Source organism: Euleptes europaea, chromosome 16 (assembly GCF_029931775.1).
Source record: "Euleptes europaea isolate rEulEur1 chromosome 16, rEulEur1.hap1, whole genome shotgun sequence".
Classification (NCBI taxonomy): Eukaryota; Metazoa; Chordata; class Lepidosauria; order Squamata; family Sphaerodactylidae; genus Euleptes; species Euleptes europaea.
This window is the reverse complement of record NC_079327.1, coordinates 39,626,133-39,650,732: the sequence shown is the minus strand read 5'-3', so window position 1 is coordinate 39,650,732 and position 24,600 is coordinate 39,626,133. Positions and strand designations below refer to the sequence as shown.

At 41.4% G+C, this 24,600-nt stretch overlaps 1 protein-coding gene across 2 annotated transcripts in view; it reads left to right on the top strand.

Annotated features, from left to right (window-relative positions):
- Positions 1–24,600, top strand: part of NLGN4X (neuroligin 4 X-linked) — a 162,777-nt gene that overhangs the window by 124,804 nt on the left and 13,373 nt on the right. The gene's annotated exons all lie outside the window — the stretch shown is intronic.

The window sequence follows — 24,600 nt, the reverse complement described above, 5'->3', positions numbered from 1 at the left end:
ATTTTTTAAGTTGTGATAGGGGACTGAAATGATTTGCTAGCAATTAGATTTGGTATTAGTGTCTCATGGCACTGCCCCCATAACCCATTTCATGGCACTGTTGTGCTGTTATAGGAACTTTTTTCCTAAGCAGCAAGGAGAGCCAACCTAAATGAGACACGGGAGATCTGTAGCTGGATGTCCCTTTACATTTCATTTAATAGCAGCTGTGCCCTCCAGTTCAGTTCAGGAGGCCACAGAAACTTCAGTTCCCATTGGTCCCAGTAGTGAGTCATGCTGGGTACAATTGGAAGCTGTAATTTTTCAGGAAATATAAGTCCCACTTGGGTGCTTTGTGGTGATTGCTGTAATTTAGAGATATGTCCTTACAAGAAACACAGAGGATTGGAGTTTACAACAGATCCCTGCTGGCTAGAAGAGAAGGAGCTGAGGGGCAGTAAAGTTAACAAGTATCAAGGGAAGAATGGGAAACAAGTGTTTGTTTGGCAATACAATGTTGAAGTTATTTCTTTTTTTGGTGTGGTCTTCATGCAACTGAACTCCTAACATTCTCTTTAAAGAGTAACATCCCCATGGCATGTCTCCCTCGCTCTTATCTACATACATCTACACATACCTCAGAAAGGTAAGGGTGGGAGAGATATTTCATTATTAATTACAACAGTGATAAAAATGAAGTGTTTTGCAATTGTGGAGAAACACCAATTTATTTTGGGGTTTGGGGTTGTCACCCCCCCCCACCCACACATTTAGTTTTAAAGGTTAGGAGCCCGTGGCACAGAGTGTTAAGATGCAGTAGTGCAGTCAAAAAGCTCTTCTCACAACCTGAGTTTGATCCCAACGGAAGTCGGTTTCAGGTAGCCGGCTCAAGGTTGACTCAGCCTTCCATCCTTCCGAGGTTGGTGAAATGAGAACTCAGCTTGGTGGGGGTAAAGGGAAGATGACTGGGGAAGGCACTGGCAAACCACCCCCCAAACAAAGTCTGCCTTGGAAACGTCGGGATGTGATGTCACCCCATGGGTCAGGAATGACCCAGTGCTTGCACAGGGGACCTTTACAGTTTCCAGGCTGAAGATAGGCAGGAGGAGGGAAGTCAATTGCTACCAAGCATCACTCAAGTACTAGTCATCAAAGCCAATGGACATCTTGGCTGGAGAAAAGGAAATGGCCACTTCACACCTTAGCTGGAATCTCACACTTAGAAGCTGACATAGAGACTTGGGGGTATAAGAGACTAGAGTATATCTTCTTTGACTCACAAGACATCTGCAAACATAATAAAATCCCTTGCCATTCTGTCTGATTCCATCTGGAGGAGGGAGCTCTTACATCTGGGCTTCATCTTTATGCCTGCCATTGCCATGTGGAACAGACAAGGAATGATAGCCCAGATGGTGATTTCAAGGTAATGGGAATAGGATTGCCAGATCCCCCTTGGCCACTGGCAGGGGATGAATGTAGGGGGAACTTAAGAGCAACAAAAAGAGGCTGGAGGGAGGCCGGTGTTGTCACAATGACATCACTTCTGGAAGTGACATCATCACTTTGCCAACAATCACGGGGATGCTCTGGTATTTGGGCAAAAACTCTATGGTAGAAGCCATCTTTACCATAGAGTTTCCCCAAATTCCAGAGTGTCCCCGCAATCATCAGCAACATGATGTCACTTCTGAAAGTGACATTGTATTGACACTGGCTTCCCTCCGGTCTTTAGTAAGTCCCCCACCAGCCAGCTTAACATTGCCAGGGGAGAGGGCTCGAAAAGGGCTTGGAGCAGACAATCCCCAGCCTGCAGTGGAAGAATGGCAACCCTAAATGGGAAGCTTTTAGCCAATTGTAACTTCTAAGTCAAACAGCCTGTCTTAGAACAAGATCAGCTATGAAGTTGAGAGACAGAGGATCACTTGCTTACTTCTTTCCTTTGCATTCCTTGCTCAGTCCATTGCTGTGCACAGCGAATGATGTGGACTTTTTACTTTTAATAAATTCTTAACTATTTTAAATGCTGGTAGTTGTTCTCCACACCACTTAAACCTTCAACATGCAAACAAACTATTTAAAACGGGTGCCAGAGAAGGAAGGCAGTCAGTTGCTAAATCACTATTTCCTGGGATTGCACAGGTGCAGTAAGCTCTCCTAATAGTAACTAGACCTTGGGTGGTGGGAGACACAGGCATTAGGTGGAGCTTTAAAACAGCAATGTGCAAGGCAAGCTGGGAGTACTGGCCCTCGTGGCAGGTAATTCCTAAAACAATCAGTTGGTGGCAGTGTACTAAAGGAGAAGCAAGAGAAGAAACCCATCACAGGGTTTGGTGAGCCAGAAGGGTGGTGCATTGCCAGGTGGAGATTTGGGATTATTGCTGGGACACCCAGATGCCTCTGAAGGCTGAACTAAGTGGCGCTCATGGAACCGTTCTACCACAGTTATTGTTATAATCAATATAAAAATGAAACAAATTCCCCATCTGCACAGCCAGTTACAAAAAAGCCATTAAAAATGTTCTGGTTTCATCATGGTATCATGGCATGGTTCTAGTTTCATCATGGCAGTCTCTGTCCTCTGTTTGTTTCATTTGTACAAGGCAGCCAGTGTTTTACAAACAACAATGATGAAAGAAACAATAATGAAACAAAAACATATGAAAAAAACCCAATAACAAAACAGTCCCTTTTGGAATTAGTAACAAAATTAAAGAAACAAAATAAACTCCCATGCACAAGATCAGTATATGCATTTGGCAACGATTGCCCAAATGTTTACAAACACCATAACATGTTTTTGAGAGTTCAGCATGAAAAAAAAATGGTTTGGGGGGGTCAAGTACAGAACTGTTTTTATTGCAATAAAAACAGTTGGCAGAAGGTCCTGAATTACTAGCTTTATTTTTCATTTAGGCACTGGTTTAGCCAGTTCTTAATGTAATAGCATTGCTTTTCTTGGCCAATTAAGGTGCTTTTCAAAAAGAAAGCTGCCATTTGGTAATATGCTTAATCTTCCATAACCCTTTCATTTAAAATATCTCTTTCTTCCCTGAAGCTTGTAATTAAAATATCCATCTTTGCTGTATTTTCAGCAATTGCTGCCTGTGGCTGACCAGATAAATACTTGAACCTTTCTTTTTTACTTTTATTTCCGACTACATTATTTACCAACAGATCACAATAGTACCCTTGAGAAATCTAGTTTCTCACATAAGTGTGTCTTTCCAGGAACATTTTTAATGTTTACTATACAGCACTAAGGAATTGCCAGTGCATGTCCTAAATATACTGCAACTCTGCAGGAGATGTGAATAGGCCTTAGCTAATGGGGTATGGTGGGCATCACCATAACGATGAAGAGGAGAAAAGATTTGTGTGGCAAAAACCAACATTTATAAAAATGATTTCAGTACATTCTGAACCTCAAGTCTTCCTCAAGGAAATGCTTTTTAGACACGGGCTGACCTGCTTGTGTGTGTGTTAAGTGCCGTCAAGTCGCTTCCAACTCATGGCGACCCTATGAATGAAAGTCCTCCAAAATGTCCTAACTTTGACAGTCTTGCTCAGATCTTGCAAACTGAAGGCTGCAGCTTCCTTTATTGAGTCCTTTATTGACCTGCTTACTGGGCATGTATACTCTATGCAGTACAGGAGAACACTCTCTTTAGAGTTCACATACTGAGAGAGCACATGGATCCTTGGAATACATGAAGTAGTAAAAAATAACCTCTGGGACATCACTGTGTAATAAAGTCCCGAATGGCAAGATTAAGGATCAGGCCTTTCAGAACCGAGATATTGGCGTAGTTGCCCTGGAGTTTTTTCCGCAGGCAGGATACTCGCTCACAGCATGTCTCCCTTTCCCCTTCTCACGGCAGCCTGAAATGCTCCCTAAAATCTTGTTCCTGGAAGAAAGAAAGTCTCCCTATGAGAAGATATCCTCCCACTTGGAGAATAAACTCTGGAAAATAAGTCATGGCTTCCAGATAGTCTACAGCTAAAAAAAAAAAAAAAGAGGAACAAAAACAAAACGGTAGCCCAGAGAAGGAAAGAAGAGCCCAATAAAGAGCTGAATAGAATTTTTGGAAACACAATGGCTGCTTTGCTGAGTCAGCTGCTCCATTTCCCAACTTAACCAAGCAAATTCCATCAATAACTTGATACAGTGAGATAAACTGCTTCTGCCATTCCTTAGTCACAGTAGCCTGTAACGTATCATCCTAGTCAGAAAATCTGGAGCCTTCCTCAAACTAAAAGAGCCACTTGTTGGAGGAAGGCTCCTAGGCTATAGAAAGGCTTCAAAACTTGGCTGACAGGAGTGATAGGACACATGCCATCAGCTTTTCCTATGTGCACATTGCTACGATGAACAGATTTCCATAAAAATTAAGCTATACCTACCAGAGATGCTAGCTGGAGGCTATTGGATTCTGATCTGAAAACTAGTTTTCTTTGGAAGAATTCAGAATTATACCCCTGAGTATATTCTCATTTTATTTTTCATGGAAAGTATGGGATGCTATATGATTGACCCTCTTTAGAGTGCATGTCTATGATGACTGGAAGACAGTTTTCACCCAGAGGTGCCACATCACAACAGGCCCATTGTGATGCGGCACTTCCAGGTGTAAATCAGATACATGTGTACCCCGCTTCCGAGCCGGGCAATGGATTGGTGGACAATTGCCCGCCAGTCTAAGCGACCTGGCAACCCTATCATGGTTCCATATATTATTCTCCATTCCTCCATTTTATCCTTACAATAATCCTGTGAGGTAGCTTAGTCTGAGAGAGCGTGACTGAGTCAAGGTTAACTATAAAGCTTCATAGCAGGATAGGAATGTGAACCTCATTCTCCCAGATCCTAGTCTGACACTCTAATCCCTGCACCATGCTCTCAATTCCATTGGTCTAATTCTCTAGTATACCTTGGCAGAGGAACATAAGAACATAAGAAAGGCCCTGCTGGATCAGACCAAGGCCCATCAAGTCCAGCAATCTGTTCACACAGTGGCCAACCAGGGGCTTCTAGGAAGCCACTAACAAGACGAGTGCAGCAGCACCATCCTGCCTGTGTTCCACCGCACCCAAAATAATAGGCATGCTCCTCTGACACTAGAGATAATAGGTATGCAGCATGACTAGTATCCATTCTAACTAACAGCCATGAATACCCCTCTCCTCCATGAATATGTCCACTCCCTTCTTAAAGCCCTCCAAGCTGGCAGCTGGAAACTTTCCATGTTCCTAAATCATTTATTCTTTCTACAGTAACATCAGTAAACCAATCATATTTGAAATAAAAGATTCACAAGGGTTCCAGTTTCTGTATGTCTTACTATCATTATGACCTTTGCTTTCTTTCTTTCTTTTAACTTTTATTTTATTTTGTTTGAGGGATACAAAAGGAAAAAAAGGAAAGGGATAAACATTGGATATAGCCGTCAGCAGATCAGAATAATAAAAGAGAAAATTATAGTGTAAACCCGATAACTAATTTGGTAATTAATTCAACAGACTACTTTCTAACAATCTAACAGAGCTTTGAATCTATGTCAAAACATTTAATTTTCCATTCTGCAATGTATATCAACCTGGAAATGTTTTTGGCAATGCATTTTTAATGTTTTGTGAACCTCGACCTCACACCTCTATATACCTGTAAAACAGATTCCATTTATCGTTAAACAGATCAAGGGTCTCTTCATCTGTGACATTCATCATATGAGTCATTTTGGCCATGGTAGCATATTCCATTATTTTGTCTCTCCACTTATCTATTTCTGGTGGAGATGTTTGCTTCCACCTTATGACCTTTGCATTTATAAGTTAACTAGAGCAATACTGCTGTTCAAGGCAGTATCTTTTTTTTACTTCAGGTAGTTGTAACACCTAGAAAAAAACTGCTCCATCATAAGGAAAGAGGTTTTATGTCATGAGACACTTAATTTTGCTTTGATATGTTTGAGGCCTATGCTAAGTTCATACAAGAAGACTGAAGCGGCAATGGTGTGACACAGTATCTCTAAAGATCTGATCTTGCTAGTGAGATGCGAGATTCTGGGTTTACTCAGCTTGTCTCCCATGTTTTTTTCTCTCAGGCGGCATTTAATTGACAGATGCCAGAGTTCAAATCCATCTGGAAATTGCTGCTTCTGACACGAGTCCTGGTATGAAACGGTAATTTTGTAGCACCAGTTGGGAACAGTGACCACAGTGTTATTAATTTCAGTATTCCTGTCAACAAAAAGTTGCCCCCTGAATTTTTTTTTAATTACTTTTGATTTTAAAAGAGGGAACTTGGCTAAAATGAGGGGACCAGAAGGAAGTTAAAAGCAAGAATTAGAAGATTCAACTGCTTCCATGGTGCCTGGAAACTATTTTAAACTACACTAATTGAGGCCTAGTTATAAAGCATAGCTCAAACAGGAAAGGTGTCACCAAGTGCCTTTATAATCCATCTGAACAGCAGGTTGCTAATGGATTTTTTATGTCAATTCAGACACAACTGGTTTGGCTCCTGGCTGCTAACCGATTTTTGTTATTTGTGCAGACAAAGTCATTTGCATCCCATTGACATTGCGGGGCTCTGCTGCTTTCTATGAAAACTGCTTCCTCCCATTTTCAGTTCTTGCTTGCATTTCTGAATCACTCCAGTGTGCTTTTTGAACTGTCTGGAGCACTTCTGAAAAGACTGCTATTTTTTCTCACCTTTTTCCATCCAGCGTTCTTTTTCAGCCTTTTTAAAAACATTCTTTGTGCTATAGCCCTATAGCCCTATAGCGCTACAGAGCTATAGTGCTATAGTTGACATGCCTGTCACTGTAGCTGAAAAAGAATGCTGTGTGGGAAAAAGCGGGAAAACAATAGTGGCATTGTTTGAACTGGTCAGAATGCTTTAGAGATGGTTCATAGACAGATAGAAATGAGCTAAAGGAACACCTATCTCTGTATCACTTTACTTGGAAACAAGCCAACAATGGGTGACATCTGATTTAGCAAAGTAATCTGAAAAGGGCCTAAAAGGATTCCAGCATGGTCAAGGAAGCCACAGAAGGCAAAAAGGCTTCTTCTAAAAAGTGGAAGTTTTCCCTGTTTGGGTAGAACAGAAAGGAGACCAAGTTCTGGCAAAACAAATCTAAGTTTGATAATAAGGCAAGCAAAAAAGAATTTGAAGAACAGGTGGCCAAAAACATTAAGACAAACCATTAGCATCTCTCCAAATATATCATGAGTAGGAAACCATCTATGGAGGTGGTTTGCCCTTTGGATGAAAAAAGAATGAAAATATTGCTTAAGGAAAAGGGATGCAAAGAATTAATTCAGTTTCTCTGCCACCATTTTCATTATGGAAAATGTGGGGCTAGGGTTGCCAACGCCCAGGTGGGGGCTGGTGATCTCCTGGAAGCACAATTGACCTGTAGACTACAGGGATCTGTTCCCCTGGAGAAAATAGCTACTTTGGGTGGGTGGACTATATGACATTATATGACATTACCCCATTGAGGTCCATCCCTTTCCCAAAGCTGGTCCTCCCCAGGTGTGTGTGTGTGTGTGTGTGTGTGTGTGTGTAAAGTGCCATCAAGTCGCAGCCAATATATGGTGACCCCTTTTTTGGGGTTTCATGGAAAGAGACTACCAGAGGTGGTTTGCCAATGCCTTCCTCTGCACAGCAACCCTGGTATTCCTTGGTGGTCTCCCATCCAAATACTAATCAGGGCTGACCCTGCTTAGCTTCTGAGATCTGACAAGATCAGGCTAGCCTGGGCCATCCATGTCAGGGCCCTCCCCAGATACCCCGCCCCAAATATTCCAGGAATTTCCCATCCTGGAGTTGGCAACCCTATGTGGATCCATGCTGGATGCTGTTTATGAGAAAGATGTCTGAAGAACTAAGACAAATTGTGGTGACAAGTGATGAAGTTCTATGAGTACTAGGCAAGCTGAAAAATAATGTCTGCAGGCCCAGATGGCATACACCTGAGGGTTCTTAAAGAACTCAAATGTGAAATTGGTGATCTACTGAACAGTATACATAATTTGTCTCTAAAATTGGCCTCCATGCCAGATGACTAGAAAATAGCAAATGTCACCTCAGTTTTTTAAAAAAGGTGTCCAGAGGGGATCTAGGAAAGTACAGGCCAGTTAGCCTAACATCTGTTCAAGGTAAATAGTAGAAATTGTTATTAAAGAGAGAATTATTGAGTACATTGAGAAAGAAAGTCTGCTGAGGGAAACTCAGCATGGCTTCTGCAAGGGGAAGTCCTGCCTCACCAGCCTCTTGGCATTGTTTAAGCAGGTAAACAAGCATGTGGACAAGGACAATCCAGTAACATCATATGCTTAGACTTCCAAAGGGCTTTTGACAAAGTACTTCACTAAAGATTACAGAGTAAACTTAGCAATCATGAGGTAAGAGGATTGGTCCTTTTATGGATTAAAGATGGTTAAATGACAGGGAGTAGAGAAAAAGAAAAATGGATAAAACTTGCAACAGATGGAAGTGAACAGTGGGGGTTCCACAAGGATTTTTATTGGGACTGGCACTATTTAATTTGTTCATGAATTATTCAGATTTGGGGTGAGCAGTGTAGTAGCCAAGTTTTCAGATGATACCGAATGATTCAGCATGGTGAAAACCAAAACCCATATTGAAACAAAAAAGAATCCTAATTTTAAATATCTGCTGATTGCGTTTAAACTGGCTGAGATGGAGATTGAGATAGATCTTGTAGTTGTAGTGAGAAGCACTATGAAAATGTCAACCCCATGTGCAGCAGTGGTGAAAAAGGCAAAATCCATGCCAGGAATGATTAGGAAAGGGATAAAAGGGCCAGTATTGTAATGCTCCTGTCTAAATCTGTGGTGTGACCTCATTTAGAATACTGGGTGCAGTTCTTGTAGCCATATCTCAAAAAGGATATTACAGAGCTAGAGAAAGTACAAATGACGGTAGCCATGATGCTTATGGGGTTGGAGCACTTTTCCTATGAGGAAAGGTTGGAGACTCTTGGACTTTTACATGTAGAAACAAGGCAGCTAAGGGGGAGAGATGATAGAGGTTTACAAAATTATTCATGAGGTTGAAGAAGTGGGTAGATGGAGCTTTTTCTTCCTTTCCCATAATACTAGAACAAGGGGACACCCAATGAAAATGCTGAGAAATAGTTTCAGGTCAGACAAAAAGAGATATTTCTTTACTCAGTGAGTCATTAAACTGTGGAATTAATTAAACTGTGGAGGATGTGATGGCCACAAGTATAGCTGGCATTAAAAGAGGCAGACAGATTTGTGGAGGAGAGGTCCGTCAATGGCTACTAGCCATGATTATTGAAGGGAGCCTCTATATACAGAGTCCTGCAGACCTCTGAATGCCAGCACTGGGAGGCAGCATCAGAGGAAGGCCTCAACCCCTATGCCTCGTTTGGCCCTCCAGGGCAATTGGTTCGCCAGTGTGTGAAACAGGATGCTAGACTAGCTGGTCTATTGTCTGATCCTACAGGGTCTACTTATGTTCTTATGGCTTGGGTACCAAGACTTCTGCTTTCAGTTTGGGATTAGGTAAGTGAACATGAATGTTGGGCAGATCTCACATAAAGACAAATGAGAAGAAAGGGAGATGCAACTTCCAGCCCTTTCCAACCATCCATGCGCCAGTACCCAAGGACAGTTTGTACACATTAGTGGTGCTTGTGTGTGTGTTAAGTGCCGTCAAGTCGCTTCCGACTCATGGCGACCTTATGAATGAAAGTCCTCCAAAATGTCCTGTCTTTGACAGCCTTGCTCAGATCTTGCGAATTGAAGGCTGTAGCTTCCTTTATTGAGTCCATCCATCTCTTGTTGGGTCTTACTCTTTTCCTGCTGCCCTCAACTTTTCCTAGCATGACTGTCTTTTCCAGTGACTCTTGTCATCTCATGACGTGACCAAAATACGATAGCCTCAGTTTAGTCGTTTTAGCTTCTAGGGTCAGTTCAAGCTTGATTTGATCTATAACCCACTGATTTGTTTTTTTGGCAGTCCACGGAATCCATAACCCTCTCCTCTAACACCACATTTCAAAGGAATCTATTTTCTTCCAATCAGCTTTCTTCACTGTCCAACTTTCACACCCATACATAGTAATAGGGAATATGATGGCATGAATTAATCTAGTGCTTAGCAGCATGGATTTTGCACAGCTAGTGCAAGATCCACTTCAGAGTAGTAGATTCCAAAATTATGATCTGGCCTCTATTTTGACAACAAGAGCAACAATATAATAACGGAGAGCAGATTTTGCTTTATCTGCTTTTCCTTTTCGAAGACTATTTTAATAAGCAGAAAGCGAGTAAGAAGACAACACAAGTTCCCCCTCAGCAATGAAAGGTAAAATATTTTGTCAGTTTGTCACAGTGTGGGGCTGGCTCTATAGGCAAGTGAAAAACTAACACCTGCTATGTCTTATTTTCCCGCTTTTCCACCCCAATAATTTTAGCAAAATTTGCTAGTGAAGACTGGAACTGGCATCTCAATGCAAACGGCAAGAAAAGGAATAATGAGAAACAACATTTTATTTGCAACCCAGACAGTGGATGAGATGGTAGAAAGTCTCTGGCCTGCTGCAAACCAGCTACTCCCGCCCATCAGGCTACACCTTCTCCTATTTTGTTTCCCTCTCTAGTCTTTTTATGGTCTTCTGTGGAAAAAAATGCAACCCAGTCCCTTTATGTTTGGGTTGCCAGGTTCTTCTTCGCCACCGGTGGGAGGTTTTTGGGGTGGAGTCTGAGGAGGGGGGTGGTGAGGGGAGGGACTTCAATGCCATAGAGTCCAATTGCCAAAGCGGTCATTTTCTCCAAGTGAACTGATCTCTATCGGCTGGAGATCAGTTGTAATAGCAGGAGATCTTCAGCTAGTACCTGGAGTTTGGCAACTCTACTCTTTGTTAATATGATATTTGGTGTGCAATATACAATGGGATAATCTGAAGACTGTGAAAGTTAGAAACCAATGCATATGGAAACAAAAACCATATATCTGTATATGTTTGCTGATTTTAAACATATCTTCTTGCCTGGCATTCCACAAATTCCAATAGAAGATGCAAATGCAGAGTACGATTATTTATGTCTTCAGACAGACAGAATATTCTTAGATCAATTTGGAGCTATCTTTACTGTGCTCCATATAAACACCGGTTACCTGTCCAGGACCAGGCTCTAAGGAGAGAAGAAGTCAGATGAATATGCAAATTTCCAGCAAAGCTGCCTGTAATTCCTGAACATATGTGATGTCAAAGACATCTTCCTTCAGAAGAAAAGACATTCGGTGGAAGATCCAGACTTTGTGCCCGTGGCTGGGGTTAAGAGACTAAAAATTATAAGGAGAAGGAGTGGGGCTAGGGAGGGGGAGGGGAGGGATGGAAGGGAATGAGAAAAGTACGTTATACAAACAATATATGTAGAATAAGAAATATATATTTGAAATTTGTATAAAAAGAAACAATAATTTAAAAAAGACATCTTCCTTCAGTACCTTTCGAATACTTCAGCACTTGAAAAAAAGTTTATTTTATTTAATGTATTAGATTGCCAATGAATGGATCAACATATATATTTAGCCTGAAATTTAAAGGGATGGGCAACAAAACTGATGGCTGAACTAGCGTTTGGTCCCTTCAATATAGGTCTGTAAATAAAGTTACAACGCTAAAAGGAAACTGGGTTGAAACCTCCATTGTGGGACTCACTATGATTTCTCTTGTACTTAGGGTTGCCAGGTCCCTTTCCACCATCAGCGGGAGGTCTTTGGGGTGGAGCCTGAGGAGGGCAGTGTTTGGGGAGGGGAGCCACTTCAGTGCCATAGAATCCAATTGCCAAAGTGGCCATTTTCTTCAGGTGAACTGATCTCTAACGGCTGGAAATCAGTTGTAATAGCAGGAGATCTCCAGCCACCGCCTGGAGGTTAGCAACCCAACTTGTACTCTTCTTTTGATTCCTTCATTCACTGTTTCCTTGATCTTTCTCTTTGATTTATTTGTACTCAGTTTTTTATTCATTTGTATTCAGTTTTATCCAAATGTATGTTCTTCCTTTTTATATGCCAGTAAAGGCTTGTGTTGTGTTGTTCTTTCTCTTTGGATCTCTGCAAATATACTAATTCCTTTTCGCAAGATTTTTGCTTTTCAAGGAAGAAGATGCTCAACTGATTGCTGCAGATTTAGGCAGGTCTAGACAGCCGGGGTGAAGAGACAAAGAACCAATACAAGGCAGACAGAACGATAGTAGCGCGTTAGAAAAAAAGACAAGCCAGACTAAAGAACACTAGCCTACTTATTTCTTCCCAGTGTTCACTTCTGATTGATTTCACACTAGGACATCTTAGCTCTTTGGAGTGTGTTATTAAGTTGGGTATCAGTTTTCGGTAAGGAAAATGCTGCAGGCCTAGCCATAAAATATTGATGTTAGAAATTCAATAGGAAAAAGACTTTTGTGTGACATATATTGTGATGAATTAAAGCATGGTTTAGCCTTGCCTTCTCCCTCCCAGAGTGGACCAATTAGAACACAATAGTCCATCCTGGAAACTGATGGATCCAGTTGGTTTCCAAAATGCTCTGGGTAGGCTTGAGAGTATCAGCAGTGGGTCTGTAGAAGTCTTGTTTATGAGATGCTGGACTGAGAGATGCTAGGGTTGTTAGAAGTCCTTTCCCACTATGCATGAATGCAAAAGCTTTAAAAGAGTTGGGAGATGACTAGAGAATAGTTAATTGAACAGTTTTGCTGAATCAGACAAAGCTGACCATGCTGGCCTATGAAGTAGTAATGATGGGGACAAAAAGAAAGCTCTCTTCTCTAACACTATTGAGGCAACAGAATCACTCCCAGGTAAATTATTTAAGGTGATTTGTTGTCTGCTATTCTTTGTCAATAAAATCTCAGTTATCTGGTTTGAAATAGATCCAGAATCAGGGACATCGGAAATATTCTCTTATTAGTGTTCTTTGCATAATTGTAGGGTGATCTCACTATATAGTGTGGAGCCCTTGGTGTTAGGAAGGCTACCACATACAAAACAATCCCTTGCCCTTCCTGGATCCTCCAATCTTGCCAGGATAAGACTGGCATTCCCTTGTACAGAATTTTTAATACATCTTTTGTGAAAAAAGCATGTTTTCTAAGATCCTTTAAAAAGTATGGTAAGACCTTTATTTTTATTACCAGCGTGGTTTTTTGTTTTGTTTTTATTGGTTTTGTTGTTGTTGTTTTGGCAAAGGATGTATTGGCCAACTACAGGCCTGTTTTCAGGCAAGGTGCTTGAGCAGGTGGTGGCAGAGCAACTCTAAGCATACCTGAATGATGCTTCTGACTATGACTGTTTCAGCCTGGCTTCAAGGCCAGTAATGGGCTAGACACTGTATTAATTGCTCTAATAGATGACCTTTGACTTCATTTAGAGAAGGATATATTTCCCTCCTTTATTTTGTTAAACCTCTCTGCAGACTTTAATATGGTATTCCATTTTTATTGGCTAGAAAAAGAGATGGGAATCATGGGTGTAGCACTCTAATTTTTTTGGCCTTTTATGTATGATAGGACAGTTTCCACTGGAGATGAGGATTCAGTTGCCTGGCTCCTAAACTGTGACTTTTTTCAAGGTTCTTGTGTGTCACTTAGATTGCAAAATATTTACATGAGTACACTAAATGGCATCATCAATAGGTATAAGGTTGGGTGTCATCAATATGTTGATGATATCCAATTCTATATTTTATTAATGGTGTGGTGGTCAGTTGAACGATGGAGAGCAAACTGAAACTGAATACAGACAAGTTGGTCATGATGATGGATGTTGAAAGGATTGGTCTTCCTGTTTTGGATGTTAGAGGTCTTGGGGTTCTTCAAGACCCTCAAATGGAGGTTGTGGCTTGGAGGAATTTATTCAGGAGTATCTGGTTAAGAACTTGCCCTCCCTTCTAGGTTAGTTCAACCTGTCTGGCCATACTGATTCATGCTACCACAACCTTAAGGTTCTACTATTACAATGTGCTCTTGGGGCTGACCTTGGAGACTTCAGAAACTCCTGCTTTTATAGAACATAGCTACGTATCTGCTCACTAGAGTGGCAAATTCTGAACCATATACAGTAGCTACTTTTCCCCCCCTTTTAAATCAAAATGCTGATTATTACCTTTAAAATATTTTGCATCCACTTATCTAAGAGACTGCATCCATGGGATACACCTGTGGGCTCACTGACCAACAGTCTTAATCATCTGCTCTGCCTCACTCTATGACTGGGTCTCAATTTAAGCACAGTTTTCTGTGGCAGCTTCACAGTTGTGGAACAGCATCCTGCAGAAATGTATCAAATCCCAGCCCTCCTGGCCTGCACAGGCCAGTAAAACTTGGCTCTTAAAGGAAGACTTTTATTGAAGCTGATCTCGACCCTGCTATATGTAGGTGTCTGGCATTTATTTTTAGATTGATATAGGGTGATTAAAATGTGTGTGTGTGTGTGTGTGTGAATAGGTGGGAGTTTTAATTAAGTGTTCAAGCATTTTAATTCATTTTTATTTTTAATATATTACATAAATCCAATTGGTGTTGTTAGCTGCTATGAACCTAGGGTACAAATGATTCAAATTCATATGGACTGGAATCCATATACTCTGGTACAGAGATTACAGATTTTTGTTATCAGCTTGGTAGTTTTTTTTTCATGCCACACTTATTTTAACACCCTTTAGGGCTGTTTTAGAAAACAAAATCTGATATACCTGCATTTGTACTAATATGAACATGACTGAGAATATGCCAGGATTACTGAACAGCTGTTTTAGGAGTGTGATCCTGCCTCTGTCTTTTAATATATATTAAGTGTCTTTATGCTTTATTTCTTTCTTTCATAGTAAGAGGATTACTATGGTCATTTCTGGAGGCAATGGCCTACTTTACTGCTTAGTTGTAACATGTGTTGAATGTATATTGCTTTTTTCCCCTCCCCATATCCTACTTTTAAATATTCCAATTTAGGGTTTTAATGCTGTTTTGATTCAGATATTCAAATGAAGTTTTAGGAATATGCCATGTTTGCTTGTTGGAGCAAATACACTTAAATCAAGAATGAAGGCTTTTAGCAATGAGGTCACGGGAAGAATATTTCCCCCCAGATATTGGCTGAATTAGTCGGTGGGCTATTCTTTAATTTGACTTGAAGATAGATAAATAAATAATGAAATTAACAGATCTATCTATCTATCTATCTGTCTGTCTATCTATCTATCTATCTATCTATCTATCTATCTATCTATCTATCTATCTATCTATCTATCTATCTATCTATCTTAGTTTATGTGTGTGTGTGTAAAGTGCCGTCAAGTCGCAGCTGACTTATGGCGACCCCTTTTTGGGGGTTTTCAAGGCAAGAGACTAACAGAGGTGGTTTGCCAGTGCCTTCCTCTGCACAGCAACCCTGGTATTCCTTGGTGGTCTCCCATTCAAATACTAACCAGGGCTGACCCTGCTTATCTTCTGAGATCTGACGAGATCAGGCTAGCCTGGGCCATCCAGGTCAGGGCATCTTAGTTTATATCTCACCTTATTTACTCAAGGCACTTAACTAGCACCCTTTCTGATTAAAACCTCTCCTTCTTCCTAACCTGTGTCTGTAACAGACTTTAAATTTGTGATGTGCAAGAAGAGAGTCTCAGATAGCAAATGAACCAGCCCACATGAAATAAGGCAAGAATGAATAATGATGAAAATACATTTATGACGGACAGGAGGCTGTGCGGCCCGCAGCTGTCAAATCAATCCCCTGAGAAGGCTCAAGCAGATCTGAAAGTATCCCGTCAGCTTCCAGGGAACGGATGGAATGTTAAGAAGAGAAACTAGGAATGACAGTTGTGGTCTGGCTTTTGTAGAGATTAGACAAATTAGAGAAAGAGTATGTCTTGAGCAATCTATGCAGATTAGAATCCAGACATATAAGTGGGTCTAATCAGGTTTGAATATATTCTTCAGAAAGAAGGAGATTAGTTTAAACTGGTTTGTCAAGTCTTTGTGGTCTGACAGAGATCAACTTACTCAATGTGAAGTCCATGAATGACTTCGGACTGAAAAGTTGCCATCCGGGGCGGAATGACTTCCAGGTTCTCTGAAAACAATTGAGTTAATTCATATATAAATAATCCCTGAAACTGTAACCCATTAACTAGAAAACTATATCCCTCAACCAAGGCTTTGAAGTTACATTATTCTGTAATCTGTATGCTGTGCCTGCTCTCCTTTAAGCATAGTAACCATTTTCATGAGAAAAAAATGAACCATAACAACTGTTCCTTTATAAACCTGCCTCCAGTGTTTTAGTGGCCTCAAAGAAAAATACAAATTGCCTCACAATATCAACTCACAGTTCAACAGCCAGTGAAATAAAGGTGAAATAATCACACCATTCCAGAATACCTCAGAGGGAAGGGATGGGGAAAATTTGCTAACAATATGTATAAAGGTAAAAGTAGTCCCCTGTGCAAGCACCGGGTCATTCCTGGCCCATGGGGTGACGTCACATCCCGACGTTTACTAGGCAGACTTTGTGGGGTGGTTTGCCAGTGCCTTCCCCAGTCCTTCCCTTTACCCCCAGCAAACTGGGTACTCATTTTACCGACCTCGGAAGGATGGGAGGCTGAGTCAACCTTGAGCCGGCTACCTGAAACCAGCTTCCATCGGGATAATTCCCTGAAATTCTCTGAAAGGGTCCTTACACCATTTCTTGCCCTAAACTGCAAATACAGGTCTCCCCAAATATTTAGCCATGTCAAGATCCTCTGTCCATTCCAGAGGAGACAATAGTTAGGAGAGAGTTGCATGCAGCCCAGGCTGAAGTTCTTTGCATGACAATCACTCATGCACTGATTGTTGCAAGGAGGCTATTGTGCAGATGTTCCTCACACTCACCCTTATGTTCCCCAGGACATTTACAGTGCGTTCCTGAGCAAAGTTACACCTGTAAGTCCATTGAAGACTGAGAATAGTGTATAGGGTTGCCAGGTCCCTCTTCGCCACTGGTGGGAGATTTTTGGGTAGAGCCTGAGGAGGACAGTGTTTGGGGAAGGGAGGGACTTTAATGCCATAGAGTCCAATTGCCAAAGAGGCCATTTTCTCCAGGTGAACTGATCTCTATCAGCTGGAAATCAGTTGTAATAGCAGGAGATCTCCAGCTAGTACATGGAGGTTGGCAACCCTAATAGTGTATCACCAATCCCCAAACATAATATGTGATACAGGATTGTGATTTGGCAGGCTAAAGGGTCTTCCGGAGTTTGCAACTTTTAGATGTAGGAACTATGATTTATTGTAATAGTACACGATTTTCTTTGTAAGGTATTTCACTTCTAAATACTGATAACAGGGATGCTTTGAAGAACTTTTCTTATCCAGTTTAATACAGTTTACTGCTATTCTATTTCTTTTCCTTATCTTTCTGGCTTATTGCACTGAATTTTCAAAAGCCACTACTGACATCTGAAAGAAGAACAATTTCATACCACAAGAAAAGGGAGTGAACACCAGATCAATCTCTAGCCTCCAGCTATTCTATAGTTTAGGGTCCATAGCTTCAAATGTTAAAATGAAGGGAGGGAGCGAGGGGGGGGGGCACACACAAAAACCAGAAACTTTGGAAAGAGATTCACCAGCTAGGTTTTTACCAGACCTAACATTGAGTTGATATGGAACCAGCCCTTAGGCTATACTGTTAAGTATAGTTCTTCTACTCAAGATGGAAATGGACGGGAAAATATTGTTACAGCCCCTCCCCCCAATAATCATCTTTAAGAGCTTTAAATCATGCTGAATTACAGATTTCTCTTCTCAGTAAGTGTGTTCGGCACTTTGGCATCATAAGTTTTATAAATTCTACTACAAACTCCAGATTGCATTAAGATATAAAATGAACAATAGTTTTGGTGGTCAAATAGCTGCCAATTAGAGATACTAATTAGTTTTGTGTGTTTATTTATTTACAAAGTTTATACCCTGCCTTTCTGCTCATATTATGGTGGAAAAGGCAGCTAATAGATTAAAAACACACAGACTAAAAACACATTGTAAAAGCCATTAGGTAAAGGTACCCTGTGCAAGGTACCCTCTGCAAAGTGATCAGTAAAAATTGGCTTTGATTTTGCAGTCAGCAAATAGAATGTGAGAAAAACTGGTGGGTGTTCAGGCATTCCAGGGTCCTGCACTGTTGCCTTGTCCCCCTATGGCATGCAGTTTGGGTCCTAATTTTTGGGCAGGGTCAGCTATGATGGACCAGAAAGAAGACTTTAGTCCATTTTATACATTTGTCCTAGAGGGGATTATGTCCAAGTTCAAAGCTACTAAATTTAAATGATGGGGGGGGTGTTTGCAGGGGGAAATCAGTGGGCACCAAAAGGGTTAAGCTTCCTCCTAATGTACACCAATTCTCCCCTACCCATGGAATTGAGAATTACATCCTTTTTTTTCCAAAACCTGTAGATTTATGCACAACCATTTATTCTTCCATACTGAAATGTCTTTAGCAGTCCTTGACCAGACATTTCAGTTTCCCCCCAATTATTAATACAAGTCAGAACTGTTCTAGTTTTGTATAAATTAGTTTTAACAGATGAGCCTTACCTTGACTCTAAAATGGCTTTTGGCAAATATTATGATCTGGTATTCAAAGCATGAAAGGCTACATATCCTCATCAAGAGGAGAAATCTTTGTTCATTCATTTGGTGTCAGACGAGGCTGACTCTTTTGCCTTAACGATTAGTTTTTAAATTACAAAAACTTGCTCTTGCAGTTAATGAGGATCAGTGAAGAACTATTGAAGGGGAAAAAAACTTCATTTGTTAAACATCAGATAGTCATTGATGGTGGTCTCAGTTGCCTTTTAGCATATTGGATATGAATAGCAAATCACAGAAACATTCCAACTTCTTGGCTTGCAAAAGAAATGTTACAGCTCTGAATGTTAATTGTTCTGCTGTTTAAAAAGTTCATTGGGTCTTGTAACCTAGTGACATCATTGCTCTTTTTCTTTTAATAAATGTGTGAGATTTCCAGGCTTTCAGAATAGATGGGGCGAGGGGTCAGCTGCTAATCTGTTCCATTTTTTTTTACTTTCACCTGAAAGAGACTTATAGCACAGATAGAAACTTCTTTTTACATTGAAAACAAACAGGAGTATTTTGGCACTATAGAGACCAAGGGCAAAACTCAACAAAGTGTTGGGCGTTCTGTGATCAGAGTTTCCAGCAGGGGTGAAAGTAACTTAACAGTGCAAGGTCTAATCAGAATCTTACTTAAATCCGTTCTTTTTGGCTTATTCCCAGGAAAGTGTTCCTAGGATGGCATAGTGGGTGTCCTGTTGATATTGCCATGTTCCATTTTTTGCTTGCAAATCAGGTAGAGGTTACTCATTCAGGTTCCTGCTCTTAGTTTCAAACAGCAAAGATGTCAATTTATTAGAAAGAAAATGCAGGAATGGGAGCAACTACTGTCAGGACAAGGGAGCTTATGAGATCCTACAATTCTAACTGATGAACAGAACTAACTAGCCGGGACTTAACCTGAACCTCTAGGTGGGGCCTGGAGATCTATTGGAATGACAACTGATCTCCAGACTACACAGATCAGTTCCCCTGGAGAAAATGGTTGCTTTGGAGGGTGGACTCTATGGCATTAGAATAGGGTTGCCATCCTCCAGGTAGTAGCTGATCTCCTGCTATTACAACTGATCTCCAGCCAACAGAGATCAGTTCACCTGGAGAAAATGGCCGCTTTGCTCATTGAACTCTATGGAATTGAAGTCCCTCCCTTCCCCAAACCCCGCCCTTTGCAGGCTCTGCCCCAAAAACCTCCAAACGGTGGCAAATAGGGACCTGACAACCCTATATAAGAAATCACTCCCCTCCTGAAAACCCAGCCTCACCAAGCTCCGCCCTCAATCTCCAGGATTTTCTCAAGCCCAAGTTGGCAACCTTAGCTATGACACTAAACTAAGATGCACAAACTTCAGGGAAAGAAACAGACTGTTACATTGTAATGCATACAATAAATACACTGTATATATTGTTCTCTGGGGAGGGGGGTCTCAAAGCAGAAAACGGGAGGTACAACTTTGGCCACTTTCTTCTCTGTACTGGCCCACACTAGCTTACTTTCACTCCTGGTTCCCCCCTTCTTCTTCTTTTAAACACAGTTATAAACTACATCGGGCCCCAATCCTGAAAAGGATAGCAGCACACGGTGTGTGTGTGTGGGAGCTTTCTTTTTCATGCTGTTTTCTCTCTATAACCCACTGGTTCCCAACCGGGGGTCCACGAGAACTAAATTAAGGTCCGCAAAACAAAGTTATAAACCCATAATAAATTAATATTTTCAATTAAAAGTTCTCTATTATAAAAATATATTTTCAAATATTATTCTAAGTTTAATGTTTAACTAACAGTTATGACTAAAGTTTATTTTCAAATTCTCAGAATTTTTATTTTGAACCTTGGGGTCCCTGCACCGAACAAAAAAGTCCTAGTGGCCCCTGGTCAAAAAAAAAGGTTGGGAACCACTGCTCTAACCTGAAACATGTATCTGTAAGTTTTCCCCAAAAGGTAAATACAAGCTCGGCAGGGCTTCTTCAGATCAGGAAAATGGCACACTGGAGAAGGCTTAAACTCCCCCTGGTCTCATTCAGATTGTCCTCTTAATTGCATTTTTTTAAAAAGCTGGGAGCACTGATTATGGACTTCTAAATAACTTACAGCTGTGGCTCACGAAAGCTCATACCCTGCCAGAAAATATTTTTGTTAGTCTTTAAGGTGCTACTGGACTCTTGCTCTTTTCTTCTAAATAACTTGTCTGTTGTGAGTGTAATTAAAAAAACATACACATGTTCAATGCATATGCTGATACAGACACTAGTCCATAAAAGCTGAAGCCACTGTAAAAATCTGTTATAGCCCATTCCTGAGCTGAGGCGTACGGGGACGGCGGGGAAGAGGTGCAGTGGCACCTCTTCCTAAGCCGATCCCCGTACACCATTAAACAAAAAAAAAAAGCAGGTGCAGCACCGCCATTCCCAGTGCCAGCGGAAGTGGCCGAAAGGGGATAGGGAGCACCCCCGGAAGGCCCCCGGAATGCCCCCCTGCTCTTGCGTGCCCTCTCCATGCCGTTGACGGTGCGACAGAGAGGCCCCGCCTGCAAAGGGGGGAGGCGTGGTCCCACAGCGCTTGGCCGCCGCCAGGACTGGCCTCGCCGCCAGAGTGGATGCGTGTAATCGCATGATTACACGCATTTACACCAGCGGCCAGGTCATGCCACCTCCTATTGACTTTCAGCCCCATTCTCAGTAAGGGGCCCCTGAAGTCCCATGAAACACTGAATATAATGCTTAGATTGCACAGTAATTTACATAGGGAAAAAACACCATCTTCCATTAGAGAAACCTTTGCTTAAATCTTTTCTGATCTTGGCTTTGTCTTTTTCCATATTGAAGATTGTCACAGTTTTAATTTTTTTAGATAGTAATCATTTAGTCTTTAATTGCTCCGCACAATGAGATAATCCCTGAACTTTGCTTTTAATATGGAGAAACATACTAATTCTTTAGAATTTTAATTGTGAATATAGTAAAATAGATGGCCTTTCATTTGGTCTTATTATAATGGCATATATTTAAACCATACAAAATACCAAAAAAGAAAGCAAAGAACAGAAAAGAAAGAAAAGAAACTCTTATTGCCAAATGAAAATTATTCCACTTTTCTTACTTTCCAAACTGAGGATTAGTAGTGATAGATGAACAGAGAGTTCGGTTTTATACTTAAAGCCAGTGTGGTACAATGGTTAGAGTGTTAGACTAGAATCTGGGAAACCCAGGTTCGAATCCCCGCTGTGCAGCAGAAGTTTGCTGGGTGACTTTGGGACAGTCACACCATCTTGACCTATCTCACAGGGTTGTTCTGAGGATAACATATAGTAGAGGACAATGATTCAAACCGTTTTGGGTTCCCAATGGGGAAAAAGGTAGTGCATAAATGAACTGAAGAAATAAATCTCACATTTTAAAAAAATATATATTGGAAGGTAGAACTGGAAGTTTATTTTTTATACGATACAGATTATGTCTTATTTCTTATTCATGTGTTAAAGTGTCAGACACGGGTTTGGGGACCCAGATTTGAATCTCCACTTTGCCTTGGAAGCTTGCTGGGTGACCTTGAGCCAGACACAATCTCACATCCTACTCTACCTCAGAGGATTGTTATGAGAATAAAATGGTGGAGAGTGATGTAAGCCATTTTGGCCCCCATTGGGGAGAAAGAGGGACTATAAGTCAAGTAAATAAAATAATGACAATAAATATGCAACCCACTTCTGGGGAAAAAAATCTTTACTTATAAAGAGTTGTGCACCTTAGTCCTCTGATTCCTTGAATATGTCATACCTGTAATATGTTGCACTTGTGTACACAGACATCCCCGACACACAAAAGCTTTTACATTCTCCTCTGCAGTAGGAGTGACTCTGTATTGATTGGCATTTTGGTCTGCATTTGGTCTGCCAGTCGTTGACAAATACTGATGTCTGCTGCCTTTTCTACTGAGAATGGTTTCATGCATACAAATGTTCCAAGTTGGAGCTAGATATATTCAGAATTTTCCATCTGTTAGCTTGCATTTTTACAAGCACATCACACCTAAATAGTTTACTATGATAAGACTGTGCACTTAAAATCAAGCTTGAAGACAGAAGAATCAAATGGTAATGTGGGCATAGGGAACTATGTATAATACCAATCTGTCCAGTCGACATGCATTAATTTAAGTTTTCAGACAAGCTGCTCTCAGCAAAACAAAGCAAATAATAGCACATACGTAATTGCAGATGGAATTGAAGCAAAGAGAACTGATACAAGTCCTTTGGATGTAAAATGGTCATCTATTTATTATATACAAGATATCTGTAATATGCAACATAATCAACCAAACAGCTCTAATACAGTGTTGATGAAAAACTAAGCAGGAGGCAGAAATAGGGTTGCCAGCCTGCAGGTACTAGGTGGAGTTCTCCTGCTATTACAACTGATCTCCAGCCGAAAGAGATCAGTTCACCTGGGGAAAAAGGCTGCTATGGCGGTTGGACTCTATGGCAATGAACTCCCTTCCTTCCCCAAACCCCACCCTTTTCAGGCTCCACCCCAAAAACCTCCTGCCGGTTGCAAAGAAGGACCTGGCAACCCTAGGCAGAAGAGTCAGACCTCCAGCACCTCTCAGAGTTCCAAGGAGACCTGGACCACTTCTAGCTTGTGAAGACTTTAGCCATAATAACGATAAAGAATTGGTCAGATAGAGATGTTAATGAAAAACAAGTTTCGTGCAACAGGGCCTGGTCCGACAGTGGTAGCTACTGCACAACTTGGCCCACCGATAGTGCCATTGGTGACAGCTGCACATATAGTCCTGGTGATGGAGCCAGTGGCGTCCACCACACCACTCAGTCTGTGCACAACTCAACCAACTTTTCTCAGAGAGTTAGTGCTAGGGGGAGGGAAGGAGGAAAATCTGTAGACAGGAGACCAGGTAAAGATAGTTCAGCTCATGGGAGGCCAGAAGAGAAGGAAATAGGAAATGGGGAGAGGGTATGGGAGTTGCCAGGAAATAGGAAAGGGTGGGGGAGGGGTACAGTAGGGTTATCAGCTTCCTTATGGTAGCAGGAGATCATTCACAACCCTGCTCCATTGCCCACTGGTGACTGGAGCACTGTGAAATTCCTGGAGATTTGGGGGCTGTGCTTCAAGAAAGTAAAAGTTGGGGTAGGGAGGTCAGCGGATATGTGATGCTATAATGTCTACCCTCCAAAGCTGCCATTTCCTTCAGGAAAACTCTTTTGTAGCCTGGACTTCAGTTGTAATTCTGGAAGAACCTGGCCTGGCTGGAGATTGACATCCCTAGAACCTGCTGAAGTGAATTTTGCATGGTTTATAACCAATTTTATGACAATTCGTTGTTGTTGTAGTTGTTTTGCCATATCTTTAACATGGACAAATACCTCTCTGGCTGTTTAAGTCAATTGGTTATTACAAACTATGGAAATATAACATGCATTAAACAGCAATATGCAGTGTGTGTGTAAAGTGCCGTCAAGTCGCACCCGACTCATGGGGTTTTCAAGGCAAGAGACTAACAGAGGTGGTTTGCCAGTGCCTTCCTCTGTATAGCAACCCTGGACGTCCTTGGTGGTCTCCCATCCAAATACTAACCAGGGCTGACCCTGCTTAGCTTCTGAGATCTGACGAGATCAGGCTAGCCTGGGCCATCCATGCAGTAGCTGAGGAATATTGTTTAGGCAGTGATCCTTGATATAAGAAGTGGGATTTTACTAACATGTCCATATTTTCTTCTGTGAAACATTGGAAGGTTGTGGGGTCCAGGTGGCTCTATCGCCAACTGGTAGCTGTTTGGGTGTGTGCTGCACCTCCCTCCACAGTCAGATGAGACCATCGGACCTGCTGACTATGTGCGCAACCCAGCCCTAAGAAGAGGGAGGTGGGGTGGGGAGCTGCCCCAATTCCTTATGATACACAAACCCTCTGTGTTCAGGCTGGTGAGCAG